Source organism: Lactuca saligna, chromosome 4 (genome assembly GCF_052625555.1).
Source record: "Lactuca saligna cultivar CGN05327 chromosome 4, ASM5262555v1, whole genome shotgun sequence".
Taxonomy (NCBI): Eukaryota; Viridiplantae; Streptophyta; class Magnoliopsida; order Asterales; family Asteraceae; genus Lactuca; species Lactuca saligna.
Window position 1 is genome coordinate 273,480,562 of NC_136420.1, and position 14,142 is coordinate 273,494,703.

At 34.0% G+C, this 14,142-nt stretch overlaps 1 non-coding gene across 1 annotated transcript; it reads left to right on the top strand.

The window, feature by feature from the left end:
• The first annotated feature begins 13,294 nt into the window (after window positions 1-13,294).
• LOC145044581 (small nucleolar RNA R71) lies at window positions 13,295-13,401 on the top strand. Its single transcript, XR_013681530.1, has one exon. It is a non-coding gene; the product is annotated as a small nucleolar RNA R71 (small nucleolar RNA).
• Window positions 13,402-14,142: the final 741 nt, after the last annotated feature.

Sequence of the window (14,142 nt, forward strand, 5' to 3'; positions counted from 1 at the left end):
CATACCTTGATTTGGTCACTGTACTTATCCTCGTTTGAAAACCTTCTTGAAGACATTTTTATCAATCGTCCGTTTAGAAGGTCTTTGTTCTTAAATATAGAGATACATTCAATCTTTTGATGATTGATGTCTACCATATGTGATGGGATATCTTCATTAACATCAATTGGACATGATGGTAGAGAGGGCATACCGTAAAAAAGATTATCGGGAAACTTAGCTTTTATGTTTATCACCCGACTCATCTCCATCATAATTGCTTTCTACGTCGGTTATATCTAAAGCTACATCAGCAACATCAACAAAAATCCCTGTAACCATGTACATTTTCATCTTTCTGAATCATATTTTTTTTTCTTTTTACTATTATCTACTACACCTCTATTTATAACTTTAACTTATTGTTGGGGAGCATCAACATAACGACTACCCACGTCACTAAGATATGTACGAACATCATCATCACCAACGTACTTGTAATTTTCAGGATCAACATAGTGAATAGGTAAATATCTCACATTAACATTTTTCAGCAACACTATGAAACTGAGGTACACTAAGAGTCATGAAAGTACATATTGGATTGTTGCTCCCTTTATCGCTGCATAAGTTAGCAACCGACTCATTTCCACACTTGTCACCCTCCGTAACCGCATCACCTTTATGAGCCACCACAAAGACTTTCATAGCCCTTCCTCCAATCAATTTGATTACATTGATCAACATTCTAACATCCATGTCTTCAACTATGACTATATAATGATTCAATTCAAGATGATGGAAACGAAGACTAATTTTATATGTCTAACAAACCGGTTTTCATTCTCACCAAAGATACAAAATCCATATAACTAATATATTCAAAAAATATCAAAGCAAATTCAGAAATACCTCCATGTGAACATATATATTCAAGATTTGTTTCCATAATTTTCCACCTTCCACCAGTTGTAAGGCAAATTAAATATTCATTCATTTTTTAGAGAGATTTTAAAGAATTTTTCCAAAGAAAAACAACTAAAATGATAAATTTCTTTTGTAAAACTTTATATATAATAAGGTTGTTTCGTAGTCAAACCCTATCAATTTTTTAGTCAAGATTAAAAAGAAAAAAAAGAAAAAAAAAAGGAGAGGAAATCGCAGATGAACTAATTAATTTTGTAGTCAAAATTAAAAAAAAATACCCCCATCTGCGATTTTAGTCAGAGATGGAGGTATTTATACGAAAAAAAAAACATATGCGAATGTACAAGTCGTACGTTCTCAGGTGTAATGTTAAATCGCAAATGAACTTAATCCATCTGCGATTTTTATGGTTATATTTGTAATTTGAGTTTTTTTTGCCATTTTCCACAAAGTAATTAAGGGATTAGATCATATTTACAATTTTCTCATCATTTTTTACAACTCTTAACACAACCAAAAAAATATAAACGCTCAAGAATTTACTACAAATACATACAACATGGGAGGGCAAAAAAAAAAACGGTTGACAATTGTTGATTTAGAAAATAAAGGGTGAAAAGTGTCTATTTGTAGATCTAATAAATAAACTAAAGACTTTTTATTAACACAATTAAAATATAATAACTTTTGGTTTTACTCTAAACGTTTTCTTTCGAAAGGACACATTGGTTGTTTCAGTCATTAGTTTTATCATTCATGTGTCCATTATGTGAGTTGGTGGAACATATGTTTTTTCAGTCATGTTTCTATAATATTTATTTAGTTTTATTAAAAAATGTGATGTATGTAAAAATATCGACACACAACTATGTTTTCTAACTAATTTCCCATTGATATTTGAGGGTAAAATGTAACTATTATGACCTTATTTGGATAAGTTTACGTAGAAAAATTATTTCTGATAACAATATTATTAATAAAAATCATTATTGAAACACGTCATTTTAAGCGGAAAATACTCGGTAAACGAAGAAGTAAGCTATCACAAGTTTGGAATTGGAGATGCTCAATTTTGTTTATTTTTTTTTTTTTAAGTTTGGTAATTTGAATTAAAATGATTTACGAGAAATAATATCAATTAAAGTATTAAACAACATTGATATTGAGATGGCATGCTATAAATTAAAAAACATTAAGGGGTTGCTTTATATGTCTAATAGTGAGTCTAGTAAGATCCCGAGTCTTATTGATTAGATTTAAACTCGTTGATATTATATTTAGAAGTTTCTGATTCGGTTTAACTTATATCATATGTTGTTATTCGGTTAGAATCATGGTTATATCTAACCTGTCCGATTTTTATTCAATCAAATATGGCTCGATAAACAATTATAAAAAAAACCTTAAATTTTGATTTACGATTGTTACATGATTGATTTTGCAAAATCTAATAATTTATGAGGCATTAGGTACATCATAAACTAAGAAGGACACACAACTTTCTACCTCCTTCCATTTATGACCCCAACTTCTGTCATATTACATATATGGTACCCGTGTTTGGAATATGAAATGTGTAATTTACAACATTTTCAAGTTAATTTACCAAAATTTCTTATTTTATTTAGTTGGAAAGACGTTTGGACTTGTTCATCATAGCTTAGAAGGCATCATATTAGTGACGCGTTAAGAAGGATTCTTTACACACAAAAAAAGGTGGGTATTTTATATATATTTTGGAACATCTTACATCTTTCACATGAAATTATCTGATAACCATATCTAGTAAAAAGATTATGTTGATTTGGTTTTTTAATATTTCTATGTGTGATTTTGTTATACTTTTGGTAAATAATTGTGTTAATGCTTTGTACTGTTCACCAAACAAAATGTTGTAATGTTTACAAGGTTCATGCACATCTCTATGGTAAAAAAAATGCGAGGTCATGAAAATTATAATGGCTTTAACTATACAATTTAATAAAAGAATATCTGATTATTTACTAAATGTCTAGAATAATTAAACCTTGATAAAAGCTAAATACTATGATTATAAAAATTGGATGAAAGAGATAAAAAAGAAGTGAAACATAAAACATGAGTGAGGTTAGAAAGTAGAAACTAGAATGTGAATGGTGACCATGTCCTTGTGAGCAGTGAGTGTTGACTCGGTCTTTAGTAAATCGTCAAAAGTCTTGGATGTCCCAACTCACTTCCAGTATTCCTAATCATCATCTTCTTTTTCAATGAAACCACCTAATACTCACTTTGAATAAATATATTTTATTATTTTTTATGAGTAGATAAGGACGATCATTTCGTCTTTGATCAAACATACTAGGATTAGTTAATTCACACCCTTTATTATTAGTTGTGTGTATATATATATATATATATATATATATATATATATATATATATATATATATATATATATATATATATATATATATATATATATATATATATATATATATATATATGTGAGACAGCCTAATTTTGTGAGACCGTGAGACACATTTTTTAATTTTTTTTAAATTTTTTTTTAGTTAATTCAAGTTCCGAAAATAATATTTGAAAAAAGAATTTTTTGATTTTTCCATTTATTTTGCATTTTAAAATTATTTTTTGATTTGGTCTCACGGTCTCACAAAATTAGAATGGTCTCAAATGAACCTGAACCTATATATATATATATATATATATATATATATATATATATATATATATATATATATATATATATATATATATATATATATATATATATATATTTCATATTTTATCGAGTTAAAAACTAAAAAATAATTATATTCTATTATTTTTTTAGCTTAACCATAAAATTTTCATTTATGTTAAAAAAATCATTAATTTTTTGATAAAAGTAATATCGCAATCACTAGGACATGCATTAGTGGTAAAAAAAACCATGAATTTTCATTTTGTACTTTTTAACCACCTATAAATCGGTGGTTAAACCGTACTTTAAAAAAAATATAGTGATTTTTCGTAATAAAACATGTTTTAATAGGTAGCAGTAGTTGCGTTAAAAAGTTTTACCAAAAATTGATAGTTTTTTTTTGAACTAATTAAAATTGGGGCTTAAACCAAACTTTTAGAAAATAAACTGATTTTTTTTCTTAATTAGCTTTATCTTTACTTTTTCTATTTGCATTATTAATATTATCATTATTACGATCAAAGAAAATTACAAATATGATCCACATGGTTTGTGGTAGTTTACGAATTTGATTTCTATTTTTTTATTAACACCATCAGTATACAATGATTATGTTGTTGTATTTAATTATAAAGTTTACGCTGCAATCTTTATTGATGCATTACCAAAGAACCGACTAATCCACTATCTATAACTCATATCATTGTCTATATATGCCAAACCTTCAATATAGCTGAATCATATGTTAGAAGTCAATGTAGGTCAAACAACATGATGTTGTAATTGTTGGATTAAGTATCTAAACCATTAATTAAAATTATAAATTTAAATTATTAATAAAGTTTTTTTTGGGTTGCCCTCAAACCTAGTAAGAAACTTGAATTTGAAGAAATAGATTGATTTATTGATTTAATATTTCAATATAAATTAGTAAAATATCAAAATAAATAATTTATTAATATATTTTGAGAAAAATATATTAATTCGAAATTATATTGTTTAATTATAAATGAATCAGAAATTAATTTTGGGATTAAGTACAATAATTAAAAGTGGAATGACTAAAGGTGACAATGTTCAAAAGATTAAGCATTGACCAATTCTAGAACCTTCCTTATGATTAGGCAAATTTTAGATTGGTTCTAAATAGTTGTAGAGCTTTTCTTGTGTTTAAGGAAACTTGGGGGGAAAGCAAAAAAGATAAGGCTTGTCCAAGGAAACTTGCCTTATCCTTAGCTCCGTTCATCACCTATATAAACCCTCTAAGGGTTCATATTTTCGGCACTCATAATTTTGTAAGGAATTCCAAAAATCCTTTCATCTCCCCTCTCTCTTCAATAAGCCTTCAACTGCTAGTGTTTGAGTGTGAACCATCAGAGGCATGCGATTTCAGGTGCTAGCTTTATGAAGTTCTACAAAGAAGGAATTATAGTTTATTTACAATAATAAACTAAGAGGTATGTTTTCTATTAACCCTTCTCTAAATTTGAAAATAGCAATGTACTTTAGGGTTCTTGAATTCAAATTGTTGTTTGTATATCATAGTGAGAACATAGATCCTTTAGGGCGTATGCAAATTTAGGGTTTTATGTTTTCCGTCAAAAATATGATTCTTGTTATCTATAAAACCCATCAGCTATAGCATGACCACATACTATACCATGATTGCATCATTCCCCACATGCACACTTCCAAAGTTGTGAATCTACAACATATGTTTTGACAAATATATGTTACTTGAAAAACATTGGACGCATGCTCGACACGTGGCATGGTTCGACAGGATCTGCGTAGCCAAAAAGCATGCAACACCTCAAAATATGTGCACGACACACACCGTAAAATCCTATAAATACCAACGTTTTCGTCCCCATATCCTCACACCATTAGGTCTCATTTTCTCTAAAACATTGTCCCTTTTCATAAGTACAACTCTTTTCGGACTTCTGTGTATCTTACCACGTCTCTAGAGTATTTAGGAGCCCAATGAAAAGAAGTGTTCGGGTCAAAATTCTGCTCGCGCAATTTCCTAGTTTTCGCTAGAAATTTTTATATGTTAAGCTGCACTTATTATGCTTCAAGTGTAACTTATATTTATATATATAGTCTTTATTATAATTTTATAAATAAGATTTATTGGTGATTCCAAGTCATAATACTAATCGATCTACTTACGGTAATAATGACAATGCTACATTTATTGAGGTGTTTAAAGTGAGATTTTCAAACAGTATACTATGTATACCAAACGGACCCTACCTACGATATGACCTTACTTAATAGATCTTGATGTAGACATTGTGATTATTAAGGAATCTTGACAATTGTTATTATACTCTTAAGAAATATAATACTAAGACTTAGGGATATCTATACATAGGTCTTTTAAAGGAAAAAGCTAAAGTGATAGACGAAGCACTGCCCAAATCACAAGTCATCCACCTAAGTCAGGTGAGTGCAAAGTTCATTTCATTAACATTATTCTAATACAAATATTAATTAAATTATTAAATATCAGTTGAAATTTATATGTGAAATTGATGTGTGTGAACTCAACTAGTTTTAAACCTACTTTTAATTATAAAATAAACACACAAAGGCAGTGGACCTATCAATTGTTGTAAAGCTAAATAAGTAGGGTATCGAACACAGGGAATGGTAAATTAAAACTAAAAACTAATTTTATCTATAATAAAATAATAAAATGGGTTTTCTCTAGTTTTACAAGACAAAAAACTTACTAACTATTACTTAGACTAAAAACTAGGAAAGCAAAGATTCAACTAAATTCAATAATGAAGGGAACTTCTGTTTAGTTCAACTCAATTGATCCTATGGTTGATGTTATGGTGATAGTGCAATGGATTAATTCTTCTATTGGCTACTGATTCAAGTGATTAGATTCACGTTCGATGCACTAATCCTTAGAGAACAAACTAACTCAAACAGTGGCCAGTTGTCTAATTTAATTTAATTTACTAGGTTATTTATTCGGGTTAATTTAGACTTGTAATAGCTAACTAATTTGGTCCTTTAGTTAACCTCTTGTTGATGGTCATCACACAAGCTCACACATGAATTTACCTATTTTTCTATTAATTCTAGTTTCACAGTCGCTAATCCTAGTCATATAATAAAGTGATCACATAAATTATATGAGGTAGCAATTAAGAGATGTTCATGCAGCTTAATTATCTTCCTATTAAGAGAAAAGTAGTTATCATTCACACATAAGGTTCTTTAACAAGCTAGAATTAACAAAATCACCAATATTAAATCAATCCTACCATATATGAAACCAAAGTATCAATTTTGTCTCCCCAAACAGAAGTTTAAAGGTTTTAGCTCATGATTGAGGTAATTAATAGCATAAAAACGAAATCTAAAAGTCTCAACATGATGAAGAACAATAGATTAAAGTAAGAATGATGTAAATTTGCCTCAAATCTTCATCGGGATTAGGTTTAGGGTTGTATCTTCACTCTCTAGATCTCTCCTGACTCTAATTCGCAGCTTGCTTCTCCCCAAGGGTTCCAGAATTCCTTATGTCGATCTGGAAAGTTGTATTTATAGATTCGAACCGACTCGCTGAGTCCATGACCGAATCATCGAGTCTATCACTTAATTCCCGTGCTCGGTAAGTCATAGAGTCCTTATCTTCTCGATTCTTCGACGCGACTCGCCAAGTAGTCGACCCTACTCGCCGAGTACCTTGTATTTTTACATTTTTCTTCTTTGTTCAACTCCCAAGCTCCCAACCGCTTCTCCTGCTTCCTTTTGCTTCTGGCTCTGCTTTTGGACTGAAAACACAATTCAAACACTTTTCAGTATCTTTTGTCCATGATATGCAATAAATTAACTAATAAATGATAAAAATCTATACTTAATATAAGGCTAAATGTGCAAATATCAAAAAACCCCACACTTGACTTTTGCTTGCCCCCAAGCAAAACTGAATTTTAACACATTAGAATCACATAAGACAACTCCAATCGAACACAACCATTATACCAAGACCGCAACGCATGCATTTGTGTCTAAAGTTTTCCTAATAACCCCCCATACTCCAAATACTCACAATCCTCATAAACATTCGCCCACTTTTTCCGAACAATGCTCATTTTATGCATCCCTCCGAATCCATCATCAGTTTACCTCTTAACCTCAAGGTATTTTTGGTTGAGCAACCCAAACATACATAATCTAGACCATTACAATTTATGATACCACATTGGAGCTCTTTGGAATTCTTCATTTCCTTGATAATTTGATCTTTGGTTTCTTTGAATTCACCACCTTGTTTGATTTGATTTTTGGTATCTTCAACTTTTGAATTTCTTCAGAATTTTTGATCTTTTAATTTCACATTTAACTTTGATGCTCTAAAAATTCTTCAAACTTTTCTTGTAATTCTCTCTCTCTTTTTTTTTTAACATGTAACTCACTTTTTCCACTCAAAACCCTACATGCTTTAGCAGGGGCACTCAACTTCAACCTTTATTGGTTAGCGATAATAATTTTCCTGGATACATTTCTGGTACATGATGCTAAACATATTGCATCCTTCAAACTAAGCGAGGTCGTGTTTTTGTCCCATGATTTCACTGGAATAAAGAAGCCACAAATGCACTAGAACGTATATAGGCTCAACTAAACATTTGGGTCTTCATGCAATCATCAACATAATTCTGACATGATCCCTAATTGCTTTTTACCAAATTTTTCTAAATTAAATCCTAAGTAACATTTGTGGTATGTAGAAATTTAAAAATTTTAAAGTTGACCTAAATTAGGACATTAAGATTCTAAATTTACTAAGATGAAATCAACCCCCTACCCCACACTTAATTTATGCAATATCCTCATTGCATGTATTACATGAAAAGAAAAACAAAAGAAAAATATAGACATAATTGGAACAAACTCCCCTGGGGTAGCAGCTGATAGGTTGATCATCTTCTATTAAGCTCCTACTTCAATCGACTTAAGCCATGGGAACAACTCATCCATGTCTTGGGCACCAAATCGCATGTGGGTAGCTTCAAATATGCAGGAAAAATACTGTAAAATCTTCAGGAATTGATTGCAAAGAATAAGTGGCCAAGTGGTGTAGCCATCAGCATCAAGTCAGCAACCCTTGTGGTAGATAAATGAAGGACTCGTCGAGTCATATAAACGACTCATCGAGTAATAGCACGAAATTGTGGAAATCGTGAAAATGAACTGCGACTCGTCGAGTAGGTTAACTGCACTCGGCGAGTCAGTGTTGGGTGAAAAATAATTAACTCTATCCTGAATCCAGCTTCTGGTGGAGTTCAAAACTTCCCATAGCTTCAGTAAACGTTCACTCATAAACCCTTTCGGACCGGACTCGACACTTAAACTCAATATGTCGACCTTTCTTGACTCGTTTCCATGTTTTTCTCACATATTCTAGACTCCTTATGCAAGCATTTCCTAAACCAAATTCTGAAATAAAACAAGGCAAATAGAACATTAAGCACATAAGAGTTTAAGACCTAATTAAGAATTTAAAACACACCAAACAATAAAAAAAAACAAAAAAAATTTCTTCCATAAGACATAAAAGAAACTAATCATCATCTTCTTCCTCAACATGGCCATGCACAACCCCACTCCCACCAGCTCCACTCCGCCTTGCGTTAATGACCTCGTCCCAAGAATGAATGTAGGGGTAGTTACCCCAATCAATGTGTGGAATATGAAAATGGTCAAAAAGTCGCATGTGGGATTCGTTGCTAAAATTAATACCCCTCGTCATTTGGTCTTGGAGCCTCCTCATCTCGACATTGTACCAATCCATTCGTACTTCGTCCTTGTCCACCGGAATCACCGACGGTTCCTCCTCCACTTCCCGCTCACATCTCGATCGAACCCTCCATCCCGGTGCCTCGGGCCCGATCACCGGATCATCATGTGGGATAGCATAATGACCTCCTCTATAATCTTCAATAATGCATGCCCTGCGAAAAAGAACAGGATTAAAGGGAGATGTCGAGATCTCCGTCAGCAAGTTCCAAGCACCACTAGTCATTAACCCGTAAGAGTGGGCTAAACGTGTCATGAACATGTCCTTGACCGCTCCCTCCGCTAAGTATGAAGCGATGGATCATGAAATGTTGCAAAAAGTATTGGGTGTAATGATGCTCCAAAGAAAGAAAACATCAAGGTTAGAAACCTTGTCATCATCTTTCCTTTGGTTAATGGTGTTTGAAATAAGCCGGTGAATAAGGCGGTGTGTAGGTGATTGTATGCTCCCTTCTTGAGCCGACTTCGGAATGTAAACTTTATTAGCAATGGTGCTCCACCAACTTGAACTTATGATCCCATCGAGAAATTTTTTATGGCAATGCTACAAAAACGTACGAAATGCACCCGTGTTGACCACATGTTGGTCATATATCCCCAATCTCCAAGCTAGTTCGACCATAGAACAATGACGAAGCTCGCCCCCAAGGAAAAAAGTAATACTTCCAGGGTTATAATAATTATCCACACCTTGGAAATGTATTGTGGAAAAGAACTCCAAGCACAGCTCACGAATGATCGGTTCTTGAATACGGAAGACACGACTCCATCCATCACATGTAATGGATACTCCATTGTATACAAATATCTTGACTATATAAGGGGCCAACTCTTCTTCATAACGAATGCTCCCCAAACATTCCCAATCAATTGTATTGGGAGCACATATTTCTTTTTTCTTGAGCTCCTCAAGCTTCTTCTTCCAATTATTCCTTGTTGAATTTGAGTTGATTTGCGGAAAATGCAACCAAGGAAAATCTCCTTGACTTCCTTGAGAGCTTCGTCCCCGTGAAAACATGGTTCCTGTAAAACAAATAACAAACAATCCAGAATACACAAAAACACATTAAACCAGAATCCATCTGGGATCCCGACTGGACTCCTCGAGTCCAGGAACGACTCGGCGAGTCTGATGAACTGTGCGGGTCAGTCGACGGGTCATGTAAAATTCGACCATAAAAACTTAAAATTTGTCCAAGGGTTTGTCTAGGGATGTCCATAAGGTGTATTAGAGCACGAACATCCATCCAAAACAACACAATTAATCCAAAATCAAAACCCTAAAAATTCACTAAACTTCAAAAACGGGTATTCTATAAAATTGATACCTTATAACATCTAAAAATCATGAATTTAACAGAATTATTGAAGAAATTAAGTACCTTGGTTGATGAAATTTGAGAATTTTGAAGAAAAAAAATTGAAGAACTTGATGAGTACTTCAGAGAGAGTAAGAGTAGGCGCACGACAAGTATGAATGGAATATGATCTTATTAGGGTAAAAACCCTAGTTTTACCAGATGTAAAAAATATAATTTTTTTTTCTGTAAATAAAATCGACTTGTCGAGTCAGGGTCAGACTCGGCGAGTCTAGTCGCGAATTGAAACTCAGTTGTATGTTGAATAGACTCGTCGAGTCAAGGTCAGACTCGCCGAGTCACTTGCAAACATTTCAAAAATTATATCATTTTGTCAAGTATTTATAAAAATAATATTCAATCACCCCACACTCAGACCATGCGTACTCTCAAGCAGTCATGTTTGATGATTTAGATGATGAAAACAGAAAAAGAAAATCCTAAAAACGAAAATGAAACAAAAAAATTAAAACAAGAAAGATAAAAGAAAGCAAACTCTCATAACGGGTTGCCTCCCGCTAAGCGCTTCTTTTTAAGGAGTCGTTAGCTGGACTCCTTCCCATCTACGTTTCTTCATTTTCCTGCATCGGGAATGCACGCCTAATCTTTTGCGGTTTATACTTCGTCTTATAGGCATGTATCTTCCTCTTGTATACCCATCTCAATTCTTCTCTCTTTTTCCTTGTGGTATCTTCTTCAATTGCATGCATGTTCCTTTTCCCCACCTTCTTCTTCTTCACCCCATTCTCTTGAACCCTCTTTTGTACTTCTCCTTCTTTAAACTTAATTAATTCATAATTGGTAAAAACTTGGGCTCGCGGTTTGGTTATACGTGACTCAATGAATGGGTTATCAGCATCATTTTTCCTAACTGTTGCATTCCCCTCTTCTCCAAAACTTGCCTCCTCTTTAAGTCGAATGTCTTCATCTTCTTGCATCATTATATCGAGGCAAGCTACTTGAACGTGTTGGAAGTCACCATACGCTTTAACAATTCTGCCTTCTGCTACTCGATCTTCTAAAGAATTAGGAAAAATCTTCATGTCCAAATATATCAATGCGCATGCGGTATTCAAAAATGGTCTCCCCAAAATAATTGGAATTTTTGGGTCTTCTTCCATGTCAAGCACTACAAAGTCCACAGGGAACACAAATTTATCCACTTTTATGAGAAGATCTTCACAAACACCTCTTGGATGAATGATTGTCTTGTCCGCCAAATGGATCTTCATATTAATAAACCTTGGCTCCGGTAAATTCAGCTTCTTGAAGAAAGAAAAAGGCATTAAGTTCTTGCACCCGAATCGGTCAATGCTTGAGTAGCAAGTATATTTCCAAATTGGCAAGGAATCGAGATGCTTCCCGAATCGCCCTTCTTTTCTTGTAGTTCATTTAATACTAATTCTGCGACTTCTGCCATATCTTTTCTAGAAGCAAAGAGATCCTTAAGCAAGTTTAAATATTTGGGTGTTTGAAGCATCATTTCAACAAATGGGATGTTGACTTGAAGGTCTTTAACATGTTCCATGAAAGCTCTGTACGCTTTGACCTTTTCATCAGGTATGGCTTGAATTGAAATGGCAAAGGAGGCCTGTAAGGCTTTAAGGAAACAACATATTTGTCATCAGGGCATGGACTCGTCGAGTCCATTAGAGGGACTCGGCGAGTCGGGTCGGGCTTAGCTGAACTCAACTCTTCTGTCTTTTTTGCTTGCACCTTAGTTGAGACCTTCTGTGCAGGGGTCAGAGGAGTGAAAATTTCCCCATAACTAGATGTTATAGCATTCACATTCTCCATTCTCGGATTATTCTCGGTTTTACTTGGAAGTTCACCTGGTCTTCTCTCGTTCACTTGATGTGCTATTTGCCCAAGCTGTTTTTCAACATTGAGAATAGATGCTTGCTGATTCCTAAGTATAGTTCTGGTCTCTTGTATTGCAGTATCATGATCATTGTGTCTTTTCTCGGACGCGGCTATAAAACTTGTGAGCATCTCTTCTAAATCGGCTCTTTTTTCAACAACCGGTTCTTCCTTCTGATAGAAACCCCTCTCTTTTTGCTTGTATTTCTCTTCATTTGCCTTTTTGTATTCTTCATACGGGAGCCATTTCTTCTTTAGTTTCCACCAATTTTCATCGTATCTATCGTCACTTGAATAGAAAACTTGCGCTTTTTTGTTTCCATTCTCGTCCATATCACAATCTTTAGTTAGGTGAGGTCCCCTACAATTCTCACATCCCACCTGGATAACATGAATTGTTTGATATATCTTCGTCATTCTTCTATCTAAACTGTCTAGTTTAGCCATCATTGCCACCATGCTATCGTTGACCGTGTTCACTACCCCCCTACTTACTTTATTTCGTGGGTTGTGGTATTCTCTAGAATGTTTAGAGAATTCTTCAATTAATTCTTTGATCTCTGGGGGTGGCTTCCTTGTGAGCGGGCCTTGCGAGTCAAGTAACTGCCTTGTTGTGATATTGACTCCGTCATAGAATATGGAGACTTCTTGTTGGATATTAAGGTCATGGTGTGGGCAATTCCTTAGCAGGCTCTTGTACCCCTCCCAAGCTTCATATAGTGACTCTCCAGCTTGTTGTTCAAAGTTAGCAATGGCCTTCTTCAGCTTGGCTATTTTAGAAGGTGGGCAAAAGTGGTCAATAAATTCTTCTTTCATCTTAGCCCATGTGGTGGCCAATCCAGGAGGGAGTGATTTGAGCCAATCTTTTGCAGCACCCTTGAATGTAACTGGAAGCATGCGAAGTGGCTGGGTCTCGCGAGGCACATTTGGAACATTAAAGTAATCAGCTACATCATTGACTTCATCCAAGTGCTTGTAAGCATCTTCGTGGTCTTTTCCATAGAAAGGAATCTCCTTTAGCTGAGCGAGTATGTGACCCTTTAGTTCGAAAGTAGTAGTAGCGGGAATTGCGGGTTGCACAAGTCCCGACCTGGTATCATCACGCATCCTCTTCTTCCATTCCCCCATAGGGATTTCATCGATGTTAGCCATGATAATGGCTAATTCGTCGTCAAAGTCGGATTCGTGCCCGAAAGTAGGGTCTTCTTCTCCTTCGGTTTCGTACTCGGTGTCCTCTTTGATCGGGTCTTCTATTGCTATAGAGGCGCTGGAAGCTCTGCTCTTCTTCTTGCTGAAAATAGACTTTAGATTCTTTAGTGTCGAGTTCTTTGAAGAAACGGATTCTCCAACGAATTTTCCTTTGTTCTTCCTTAGGGCGGACTCCGGGTCTTCTAGTGGAGGGACCAAAGGTGTATCAGATCCTCGGGTCATGAAACAACTGCAAATAAAACAAGAAAAAACCCGTAAAAAGAACAAAAATAAAATAAAAAACTAAAACTGTAAACAACG